Source organism: Dermacentor andersoni, chromosome 7 (assembly GCF_023375885.2).
Source record: "Dermacentor andersoni chromosome 7, qqDerAnde1_hic_scaffold, whole genome shotgun sequence".
In the NCBI taxonomy this organism is placed as follows: domain Eukaryota; kingdom Metazoa; phylum Arthropoda; class Arachnida; order Ixodida; family Ixodidae; genus Dermacentor; species Dermacentor andersoni.
In genome coordinates, this window is record NC_092820.1 from 154,934,953 (window position 1) to 154,947,909 (window position 12,957).

The window sequence follows — 12,957 nt, forward strand, 5'->3', positions numbered from 1 at the left end:
TGTGTACGTAACATCTGTGCTTCGAGTTCGCAAGACAGAAAGCCGCCAGACACGCCACTGCAATCGACATCACGACACGGGCGAGTGCTTTAGAGCACCGAGCAATTTCTGCGCAACGCGATCGATTTCAAAAGACGATCCCAGCGGTGGAAAGGTGCTTCCGTGGTTTGGGCGCGGACGGCAAATCTCCCACACCGTAGATGCTGGGGGACGACACGCCAAAAGCGGCTCGATGGCCACTCGGGACCTGCTATGGGCAAACGAGACCGCGGCCGTCACCGTAATGACATAATATGAGCCTTTCAAGTTGAGGCGACACTTTAAGGTTAAGTGGCGTCATTTCACCGTTGGTGGGCGTGACAGCGTCAACCTCCTCCCCATCTTTTCTCGCTTTTTTTCTGCTGGTGACCGAAAGAACGCGGAAATATAACTACACTGTTAGAAAGAAGTGAGCTCGGTGACTCTTACGAGGTTGTACGGCAGACTTCATGATGTATCGTTAGAACAAGCAAGGACTTGACATTCTCTAAAATACCGTTGTAAGTACATTTACGCATACGACTTCTACTGCGGCCGCAATCCAATAAAATAATGATGCCGGCTTCTGAAATCAAGAAAAAACATGGACCAGGGAATAATTCAACTCGCATTGCGCTGCTGCTTTGTATTTGCGGATTTCTTCAGATAGTTCCCAACGGCCGGTTGCTCTTTAAGGACCGTAGGCCGACTGATGATTTTCTGCGCAGTGACTTGGTGGCATTGACCTGTAGATGTATGTGGAGGCATCTATGGTACACGCTGTGCTGCTTAACTGGGTATATACTAATAAATAAATGAACAAATTACGAAATATCATTGCCAAATGTGCCGCAATCAACAGTAACTTTCTCTAGCTACGAAGCAATAGTTCCTTTCATTACCACAGCTTTCGAGAATTAGCCGAGAACGGCATTCAAAATTAAGTCATTAGTGCTTTGGTAGAAGTGCGCTTTGTTTGCAGCATCAAATAATATTGTCCGCAACCGAACGGGAGTACTACACGATATTAAAACAAGTGCTGAAGTATTTTAGTAGTGTTCTTTCCTTTCATTCTTTTTTTAATTCTGCCGTAGGAAACAGGACTCATTGAAAAACTATAAAATGTTCGAAATGATGCTTTCCCTTTTTTAAATCTTCTCTCATTTTCTTTTATTTTCTTCCCCTTACCTCATCCCCTTGTGCTAAGTAGCCAACCAGACACCTAATCTGGTTAACCTCTCTACCTTTCACATCTTGTTTTCCTTCCTTCCTTCCCCCTTCCTTTCTTTTTTATTTTTGTCGGCAAAGCTTTTTTTATAGTGTTCGATCTGTCCCGTTGCTTTAAACGGACCGTTCTGAATTGTATTATGTTCAGCTGGGCACGTAGATGGCAAGGGCGTAAACAGAATGATACGCGCAACGCTTGTCATCCTTCTGTCTACGTGACTGACCGCCTTTAACACTGCTAAATTTACAAACTTCAAAGAAATAAGTTTTGATCTCCGCGGAGGCTTCGTACACCAGACAGGAGCACCGGACAGGTACACCAGTAACAGTTACGCTATACTAACAATTACACCAGTAACAGTTACACCAGTAACAGTTACACCAGTAACAGTTACACCAGTAACAGTGAAGCTAGAACTAATGCCCTTTCCCGTCGTAGACCCACCCTCAGGGTATAGAAAACATGGAGATGAAGTTGTCTTTGCGATCCCTCCCTTACATTGCTGACGGTGACCGCTGCTGCCTTCGCCGTAAGAGCACGTGGCTGCGAAAGCACTTAGGATGGTTTCCATTAGACGAACGACGCAAGAGTAAAGCGGCTGCATGAAGGAATCATCTTAACCACTGTCTCCTCGTGCCGCTCTTCTCTCCGCAAACACTCTCCTGCACCGCTCTTCCCCGGACAACGATGAAACATCGTCTTTCTCGTCGCGACATCATCTGCGTCGAAATCTCGCGGTGTGCGTTCGAATGAAGCGCACTTTGCATTTCGTCATAGCTTGTGAACTGTGCAGTGAATCAACATAAACGTTGAGATGTGCCCTCTGTGGTGCGTGAATAGCAACTTTGCACGAGATTACACGTTGCATAGGATACGATAACAAGGGCAATTCTGCGCGTCGCCTTTAGCTTTATATCGTTAAATTACCTGCTTCGCGAAAGTTCCGCTTCTCATTGATTGCAACGTGTGCGTTGGGTCTGCATATTTTTTTATGCGATAGCATCAAATGGGCCACTGAGCGAAAAAGCCGGCGGCGTCTGTAGTATATAAAAAAAAAAAGAAAAACGGCACCTAACTTCCCATTGGCTACGACGCCACTTGACCATGCCCGTGACGCTGGCTCGTGCTTGTTGGTTCTGGCTGCCCGTACCGCTTTGGTGTCTGAAGCATCCACATCGCCGGCGACCGCAACCGCGGCAGTAACAAAACGTGGCCGTCCACTCCAGTGCACCGCAAGCGAGGTAAAGGTGCGGAAAAACGCACCAAAACGAGCGAAGAGGCAAGCAGCGAAATCCACCATCTTCGTCCATTCTCCCAAAACACGGCGAGCACAACGAGCATTAACGCAAGCATTACTCGCAGCGCAAAACTTGAAGGACCACTCAGTAGCATTCAATTGGACATTAATGCTTTCGCATTCACAGCTTATAGAAGTGCTTAGGTGCCCTCGGCATGTTGTTGTTGTTTAAAAACCGGATTAAGTTCTCTTAAGACCTACCGAAGGGTATTCAAACTTGGAAGCTCCATTTTTTTCTTGCCCAGAAATACGCTCATAAACGCATCGAACTGCCATGTGTCCAGTAATGTTTGAATGAATGAATGAATGAATGAATGAATGTTTCATTCATCTCAGACTCCTACAGAATGAACTTCAGACAAAGGGCTACTAGACGGTGGCTTGATGAATTCAGGGACCCAGAAAACAAGTATACCAGCGTACAACGTACAAGGGTGCAGCACTCTTTAGGTCGGCATGCAATGAGGGGATAACCTGAAGGAAGGTTATGTCCAACTATGAAGGACCCAAGATGCGATACAAAGCGTTGAGAAATTAAATATCGAAAATAACACCACACATGAGAAAAAGAAAATGTATACGGTATCTTTGTAGATATATAGATAGAACTTATTGACAGAAAAGACGGAGAGGTCAACCGGAGCTAGTGTGCTCTAGTCTGCTACTCTGAATTGGGGAAGAGGGAAGGGGAGTGAAAGCACTGGGATGGGTGATAATGAATATCCTTGTATATACTTTGTATGTAGTGTCTCAGAACATCAAGGATTTTTTTTTTCAATTAAGTACGCGTGACAACTTTGGCGCAATGTATATTATGTGGTCGGTCAGTCCACCTCATGTGTTCATCACGTACTCTCAGGTACTTATCAAACAAATGACGTCTTCACCACCATCCCTTAGTTCATAAATTTCGATAGGAAGTTTGACGCCTATTTTCTGTATTAATAATGAATTCTTGCTGTAGCACGCGCAAAAAGTAAAATATATTATGGTCCATGTCTCTAGGCTCTAGGTGTGTGAACTACAACATTGTTAGATGCACCAATTACGATGTCTTTTGGTCTCTTTCTTTTCCACATTTTAACGTTAATTGCATGTTTATCCCGCTAGACCAATTTTTTTCAGATGCAAAACCCAGCTTCTGCATTTGGAAGTTCCCCTATAAGACACCAAATTTTTGACACTTCTCCGGTACCGAGCGCACACAGTCCTTATAGCTATGCGAAAGCCCGTAGGATGCTAATAAAAATTCAGCACATCATGAATCAATCCGTTTCTTCTGACAACGGCTAGCAGCGCGCGACAGGAAGACCTCCTTCCTCTTCCTTTTCTTCTTCTTCTTCTTCTTCTCGTTCTCGCACGATTCAGAAAACACGAAACACCTTGCCTCGGTCCAGCCGCCTTCGACTCGTCGCTAGGGTCGATTCGTCGCGCATCATCGCACCTGTCTGAACTCCTCGACGCATTTCCATCATTGGTCTGCGCCGACCCCAAACCATATGCGTGCTTCCCCCGCGGCTCTGCAAAGAATAGACTGCACGCTGACAGTCGTTTGCTGTCACCACGTTTCGTGCGTACGAGCTCCGGCCCCGAGCCCCAAACACTGTGTCCGGTCGAGCACTCAGATTCAATCGATCGATACAGACGTATACGCTGTGACATCGACGAGGAGCAGCAGTTAAACGCGACGACCCTACCACCGGGACCTTTCACCGACGACGATCGTATTCAATGGAAACGAGGAGTGAGCGAGATGGGCTCTGGGCGATCGCCGCGTAAATTATAGGGGAACGCGGAAATGCCGCAGTGTCCATCGATTCTTTGCACGCCAGGAAGGTGCAGAGCGAATGTGTTCCTATGCGTGTTCGCCACCGATAAGCTCGTAATGGTATAGCGTTAATACTAATGAGGCAAGATCAGTTATGTAAACTGAAGTCATTATTGACACGGAATACACCTCATGGATGCGGTTGATGAGGATCAGTGCAACACGTGATCGGCGAGAATAAAATAGTAACGAACATTTCACTTTCTGCCCCGCACCCATACATACATTTCCTTGTGCCTCTGTTTAGTGAAAGTTGTTCTAACAGAAGGTAAATTTTGGTGAAGGTGCAAAATTGATCTTCTACGTTACGTCGAATCATAGCTTAGGCTTCAGTACAATACTCGTTCTGCTATAGAGAATTGAATTGAATTATGGGGTTTTACGTGCCAAAACCACTTTCTGATTATGAGGCACGCCGTAGTGGAGGACTCCGGAAATTTCGACTACCTGGGGTTCTTTAACGTGCACCTAAATCTAAGTACACGGGTGTTTTCGCATTTCGCCTCCATCGAAATGCGGCCGCCGTGGCCGGGATTCGATCCCGCGACCTCGTGCTCAGCAGCCCAACACCACTGCTATAGAGAGGATGCAGTTCTATTGTTATTCGACATTTAGGAAATTTGCCACAAGTAGAAAGAAAACAATAGGACACTGCAGAAGAAGACATTGGAGCAGGACGAAGAGCACGCTAATCTTCAACATATATGTTTCAATTAGTCGAGATTTCTTGGCATAACATTGGAGGATATCAGTATTAGTGCTGCACTATTGCCTACACTGATGCATGGACTTTATTTTGTACGATGACTGCAATAAACTTCAATTTAGACACTGCTCCGGTATTACAAGTGGTCCTTTCATCCAAGTGCTTAATCTTTTTTCATATTTTGCATCGAATCACAATCGACATCAGGAATCTTTATTTATACTTTCTGAAGTACAAAATTTTTTCCAGTGGGTATGCCGGAATGAGAGTGAGCTTAAAAGGTGCCAAAGCACAACATTTAACTTTAACTATGTGTTGAAGGAATGTGTCTCACATTCAGTGCAGCGTCCCTCAGCAGTGCACTGAACTGGCAAGCGTAAGAAGACTGCCCTCTCGGAACAGCTATTTATCCCGTTTCTTTGTGGCCTTAAAGCTTTTCCGTTCATTCATTCAGTCAAGTCAGCCGAAGACTTGTATTAGAGAACCAGATCCCTTGGTAGGACGCTCACTAAGCGTGTCTAGAAGCAGGAGAGTGATTTTGGTTTTGAAAGACTGGACTGCCGTCCGGTGCAGCCGTCATTGCGTCCTCCGAGAGAGCACAAACCGGATGTCCCGCCCCATGAGAGACCCGAAGGATGCGCTTCTACTTTTATAGCGTTGTTTTGTTTTCGTTTGTTTTTACTTTCATTTCACTCCTGTTCGTTCCACACAGCTGTTATAACGCAAGAAATAAAGGAGCAAAAGCAAAAACTCAGTACCCGCACTGTCTCGTTGTCTGCTCTCCCATTGCCATATTGCGAGTATTTTTCTGCTGGTAGGCGTAGAACGTGTGGCGGTTAGTCAAGTAGAGTTCAGTGAAAAGGCAAAAAATTAGGGCTAAGCAACTTGTACGTGGATTTTACTAATATGCGTGTTCTAATTGCACCTCTCCACGTCTGTGCTGTTTTCTCCACCGCCTAAATAATGACCTGCACTTTCAGGACAGAAGCAAATATTAGGTGCTTGCTGTGCGTCCTGCGCCCCCCTCACCTCCACTCTCTCCCACACTAGACCTTCTCCCTATGAAGACTTTGTGATTGAAATCAGTGTTCTCAGTCCTGCCGATTAGCACTTTATCAGTACCTGCGTTTACGTGTGCATTTGCGCGTGTGTCTGTGTGTTGGTGCGTGTCTCCGCGCGTACTTGCTTGCTTACGTGCGTTCCTTTATCCTAGCTTGTCAAGATAAGAAGTGTTTCCAGACTCCGCAGCCCAGCTTCGGCTCCATCTCCCATGGTTCGAACCGCCACACATGAGCAGTGCTACTGCCCTCTGTAATTCAGTTAAGGATTCTGTTGAGCGGCAATGTTATTCTATCACCTCTTCAAAGATAACCTTAAGGATGTACATTGTTCATGTAAAGTAGCTAGATGTTTCTGTCCTTCCATCTACCTGAATACTACAATATTTAGCAATTCTGTTTGCCAAATGTATGCTCAAAATTCTCAGCTTGACTGCGCTGCCTTTATATGTCACATAATAACCTGCATGTGGGGAGGAATGCATCGCCTAAGGGCTGGTCCGCAGCATTTCCTTTAATGAACAGTTTCAGCCATATTGTTTTTTTTCCCTGGCATATTCCCAGCTCGAGCGCAATTGTAGATATGAAAAGTATCCACCAATGAGGTACGTAGTTTGGTGATATTATAATCTTACTTAAATTGACCCTGAGAGTTTGCTTAATTTACTTAAGCTAAGCAAGACAACATTTTTGCTAATAGAGCGATTCGATCAAACACTGATCAAACACCTCTATGAAAGAGCCGTGAACCTCGTCTGCATTCACAGCGACACTGTCACGAAGTCCCATCGCAAAGAGCACGCCATCATATCGGTAATAAATAATTCATCACTAAACTGAACTCGGTACGGCACCTGGAGCACATGCCCAAACACGCCTTTTAAATAAACACCCGCGTTCCACGCATCTCGGACGCGTCGTCGTTGCTTTCGTGTCTCAGAACGCTTTCGGCCCTTCAACAGAAAACGCAGGCACACAAACGTTTATCGTTTATCACATTAGGATCACGAGCCAATCTTAAACCACAGATGTGGTATACGTGATTAGAAACCTAAACCTGAGCTCTCCTTCAGAAAAGTGCGGGTATCGAGTTGAGTGCTCCGTAATGTGCGCATGGGCAGACTGCCCGTCTCTTATTCCATTCGAAAAAGGTCCACCCAAATGAACCGCGCACCCCGCCGTCCGTTCACAGGTCACGCGAAGCCGTGAGGTCATCATGGGTCCAGCTGCGCCCGTCGCCACGGACTGCAAGCTCCAGTCATCTAGTTATGTGCAGCGCTGAGTAAGTTACAATGGCCGGCGAGTGTTTCGAAACATGATTTGAAACCGCCGTGTCACTCTTAAGTCATATTTAACGTTTGAAGAGCACATGTATAGACATGTTACTCTGTAAAAAAGCAATATTCTAGCGACGACCTCAGCATAACATCACAGAAACTTAGATGACTTGTGGCTTCCTCGTGTAGTCAAAGAGAGTAGAACAAGTCCTAGGACACATGCTTGATGGGGCCATTTCAAACAGGTGTTCGTCATATTACCCTTTCTCTGGTAACGAGTTTTAACGGGACACCCGCGACAGTGACTGTGAGCGTCCGACAGTCCAAGTCTTGATTTAACAAGAGACGCAATGCTTATGAGGGAAATTTCTGTCGTCACTAGAGAATCTATGGCAGCGTGATGACCGGAAGAACCAACCGGACTTCAATAAATTGTACAACAATAACAGCTGGCACGTCCGGACATGTAATAAAATAATATTTCGTATCGATTAGAAACTTCTATGCTGATGCGTCAGCATTAGAAGTGTCAAAGCGGAAAAAAAATGTGTGTGTGTGAAGTGTGTGTGAAGTGTGTGCGAAGTGTGTGCGAAGCTCGTCACGTGCATGTGGTAAAAGTATATATATATATATATATATATATATATATATATATCTATAGCGCGACTGACGGTGGCCTCCTCCGCACACCGTCAGTTGCGCTTGACTCCTCGAAGAGGAAGGACGTGTGTCGAGTGAGCCCATTAACCACACTATGCAATGTAGTCAACGCGGTTTTAAATAATTGATCCGGGACTTCAAAGAAGTGCGACCTAGTACTAAGGCATTTCTTACTGGCCTTCACCGCTAAATGACCAATGCACGCAACTTCTGAGAAATATCAAATCGGCCGAAGCTCCCGTCCAATAGGGGGGAGACCCAGAGTAAACACGACTCTGATGTATCTCCGCCGAACCCCCTCGTTTTCTTGTGTACGGTGCAGCTAAAGCACCGTGCACGCGACAAACACGCTGCTCTGCTCGCACGTGCAGGTGTGCGCAGCAGGAGGGCTCGGGGTGCTTCGTGATCGGATTCCCTGATTGAACGCCGAAGGACCGAGCTTGCGTTCGACGCTGTGCGCTCTTCAGTTTCGCACGAGTGAACGCACACATCACAGCGCGTACTCACACTTGCGAAATCTATTGCATCGCGCGCTATGCTCGTGTTGAATACTCTATAAATAACGGGGATTACGCGACAACAATATAGAAGCAGTCAGAATACGCCGCTTCTTCATTTTTGCAGCTATTATGAAAACAGGGGAACTCCTTAAAGTTTTGGAGCCTCCCGTCTTAGATATTATTATCGTGTCTGTCATCGAAATTGGCCCTTGGCAACAAAAGTCGTATGAAAATGAAATCATTTTGTATTGAATAGACATGACAACCTTTTCTATGCGGCGTGTTATTGGCTGCTGTTGTCGTGTGCGGCGAGAAGAGAGAGAGAGGGGGGGGAGAAGAGAACGGAAATGCAGGGAAGTTACTACGCTTGGTCCAGTTTGGTACCTCACACAACTGGAGAGTGGAGTGAAAGAGAGAAAGACAAGGCATGAGTTCAAACCCTGCGCCTACGCAGCAAGATGACCAATGCTTCTACACTCAGGTACTCGAGTCTTTCGCCTCGAAATGCATAAAAGAACGCCCGTTGTAATTTTCTGGGCTGGTGTGTTGAGCCCAGGCTACCAGAGCTTCAGCAAAATTTCGATTGTCCAGTCTATCGTTCTGCGGAGTTCTTGTCTTTATTTTTAATTTTGTTTTTAGGAGCACTTATTGGTTGTGATAGTCACGATTGTTAAGCTCGTCAAGAATTTTGAACATAACTTGACCATCCGCTCCGTACACAATGCTGACAGAGGAGATGCTTGAAAAGCTGCATGTGTCACAAGTAGGGATGTCAGTAGGAAATGTATAAGAGCTGGTGTATGTGCCGCTGACTGACCAATGGTGCATGGTCTGTTACCGTTCTGGTAGCCCTTGAAAGAAATTTATGGTCTTCAAAGCCTGGTAGAGTTAGTCATTCAGTAGTCGTTCTGTTTCCTTCCGCGTTTCATTGAATCATTCGATAGCATTTTGCTATATTGTGTACTCTTCTCTCTTTCTCTACAGATAGCTTTTTTTCCTTCTCGCAAAAATTCTGGGATGCCCAGCCGTTCCAGTGGCAAACCATACGATTTGTCAGAGCTACAATAAAGAATAAATTGACCCTAAAAATAAATAAAAAGCCAGAAATAGAAAACAAATAGAAATGACTTCCATTATGTAAGCCACTTTCACCACTGTAATTCTTTCGGGATTCATAGATGGGGGATACATGCACTCAAAGTCAGAACTTCACCCTCTAGCTTTCTTATTTCCTTTTAGAGGGAACCGGAAGTGGGTCGCCCCAAGACCGGAAGCGTGGCACCGTTCTGGCGTTGAAATCTCTTCCGACCTCCCGACAAGACACGCCTCCACCGAAAACTGAATCTTTCTGCTCGTTCTATAGCAACACGCGAAAAAAAAAAACACTCTTATACAGCTTGCAGCACCAAACAAATGCAGTAGGGCGTTCAGTCATTAATCAACGGTAATGGCGAATCGAGTATTACCAGCTGTGGTGCTACACATGGTGCTTTTTAGAGTTCGTTCTCCACGATTACTTGGCGGTGACCGGAAGCATGCGTCACATTATGAAAAAGCTTTCCATGCTTTCGATGCGTGGCTCTGAATTTAGGTTCCAAATGGAACCTTGCCCGTAGATGACAAAGGGCTTTTCTAAAGGTAGACTTTACTTTTACTTTTTCGTGGGCTGCCCAAAATAATGAACCTCAAAAAATAATTTACTTAAAGATTGTTGACATATAGAAGCAAGTTCCACGATAATTATGTTCGTTTAAGAGCCTTTGATAAACCACTTGATATTAACAAATAAACGCTCTCGCTTTTTCTACCGTCTTTTTTTTCTATAGCTCCCATTCGGTTAAGAAATGAAGCTCACTACCTCACTATATACAAATGGCTCTCCAGCGTTAATTTTAGCCCCCGTAGTAAATAAAGCCAAAACTCTCAGTCGCCTTCGCAGAACCTCAAACAATATATATATATATATATATATATAATATTCTAAAGTGTTAATTCTACCCACTTGTGAAGGCGCATGAGCTGGTTCGAACCAGTTTTGAACCATTATATTCTTTACTTCAGAGCTGGACCTCACCCGAACCGTAACATATGCAGAAGTTTCAAACCGCTGCACCAAAGCAGAAACATTCCGGTTCCAAACCACGGTAGCAGCGGCTTTTCCGGAATTCCGTACAGAAGTGTAATTCATTGTTGCAGCTTAATTTTTTTTTTTTTTCACTTTAGTGGCCCTTTCGCGGCTTCCAGGCACGCCGCGATGGCCACATGTCAATAAGGGGAATTGCAAAAGCGTTTGAGCACATAGGCTTGATTGCACGTAAAAGAATCTCAGATGGTCAAAGTTATTCCAGAGACCTCCACTACGGCGTGCCTCATAATCAGGTTGTGATTTTGGCACGCAAATTAAGAATTTGTTCTTCTTTTAGTGTACATTTGTGGGCCCCAGATATGTGCACTTTAACACTCAACGTCCCCAATTGTTTTGAATGCTGTATGCGTAAGAAAGTATTGTCTTTCTGCTGTATTTCCTTGTTATCGTGACGCTTCTCCATCCGCAGCGTAGGATAGCGAAACAATATTTGTGTCCTGGTTGGCATTGCACATTATCTCCTTTCTGCAGCCTCTGTCTTTGTGACCATACGCATTTAATTTATGCTAGAATGCCGCAGTGGCTGCAGTGAAGAATATATATTCCTTTATTTCCAAGAAGGCTCGTTCACTGCGGGAGCAAATGTAGCATGGTTTAAGGAAGAGCAATAACGATTACCTTCTTCTGTTGCACTAATCGCACAGCAATGCTCGTTGTGATGGTGTTATTCACGCAGAATCCTTTAATTTTCCCAGGTAAGTGGGTTCATGAAAATACATTCTTGTGTGCGGTCCAATAATTTAGTGCTACGTTAACGTTCAAACACTTCATGCGAAATTCCTTGAAGTTTCTTCTCAATACTTTGCGATTTTTCTAATGGTATTTCGTAAAGATTATATTCCCATAACCAGCATGGAGGCATGTGTCCGTCGGCCTAAGAGTGTGGATCTGGAAAAGCAGCGTCATAAACTTGGACAAGGGGGGAGCTGAATCGACACGTAGCGGCTCTCTTCGTATCTCTCTCTCTCTCTCTCTCTCTCTCTCTCTATATATATATATATATATATATATATATATATATATATATATATTAGGTGCATGCCATTGTGCGTCCACACAATTCATGCTGTTTTATCATGCCTTGAAGGAGCAGTTACACTGTATACACCCGCGCTTAACTGCGGATGTTCTTTCACTGAACCTCTGGACGACAGTCAAACTAAGATACATAACATCATGCTTTACTTTCTCGAGGGGAGGAACATGTCCGCTTGATGAATGCCATTGAACGTTACGATTCTCGGAGACGCCAACTTAATCGCGATCCTCACACTTTACACCAACTGCACTTCAGCCGCAGCGCAACTCCACTAAACTGCGGTAGAAGCAGGCATGAGGAAGCAAAGTAAAAAAGAACAATGCTGCCTCCGGGTTGGAGACAATGTTGGTCGCCGTCACCCATGAGTTATGACAAGGTGGGCTTTCCCGCACGGGTGAATGGTAAATAAGGCGACAGGACCGGATGATAAACTCGGCGGGAAGCAATGTTTTGATGTATTGTCTTTTGACACCATGTCAAAAGAGCATGACAAAGACCTGTCACTGCTGCAAGAAGTACCGAAAAGCAACTCAGACCTTACCAACAGCTACAAACGGTGGAAGAGTGAGAGGTGGGAGGGGGGGCGGGAGGAAGTTGATTGCTTTTCTGTCTTCGGGGAAAATATATAATTTCTCTACTTCTTTTCGTTATTTATGTCTTTTCTTTTTACGAATTTATCATGCGCACTGGAGAACCGTAAGAGAAGGGACGTTTTAGCTCTTTCCCTTCTCTCAGCAACACGACAAATGAACTTCCAGTCCGCTCACGTTTGCGGAAGTAATAGCGGAATCACAAAAACGCTGTTCATTCCATCATCCTGCGCATGATCAGCATGCGGAAACATTTGTCATGCGAGCTCTGGGTCATCTGCACTCCACTTAGTGATGAAGTCTGGGTGCGGAGAGAATGCAACGTGATTCGTTGGGCGTGTGTTTACGGCACTACGCACTCAAGCCTGGGTTATGGCTATATCACTTAATATTGTCGCTGCAGAAAAAAAAAATTATACTCGAGTACGCTCCTGACATGCACTGCAGTCGAACAAAGTTTGGCCAGCTCTGTGGATTTTGTCGTAATGAATGTTACATGTGCACAAAATATCGTGAACACAAATATTACAGCGATAACCTAACTGCATGTCCTCAACAATAGATCCAGTAGCATAGTTTTAACTATATAAAAGTAGCAAAAAATGCACTC

At 44.8% G+C, this 12,957-nt stretch overlaps 1 long non-coding RNA gene across 1 annotated transcript in view; it reads left to right on the plus strand.

Moving 5' to 3' along the window:
- LOC140219361 (uncharacterized) overlaps positions 1-12,957 on the plus strand; it is a 166,886-nt gene that overhangs the window by 66,277 nt on the left and 87,652 nt on the right. The gene's annotated exons all lie outside the window — the stretch shown is intronic.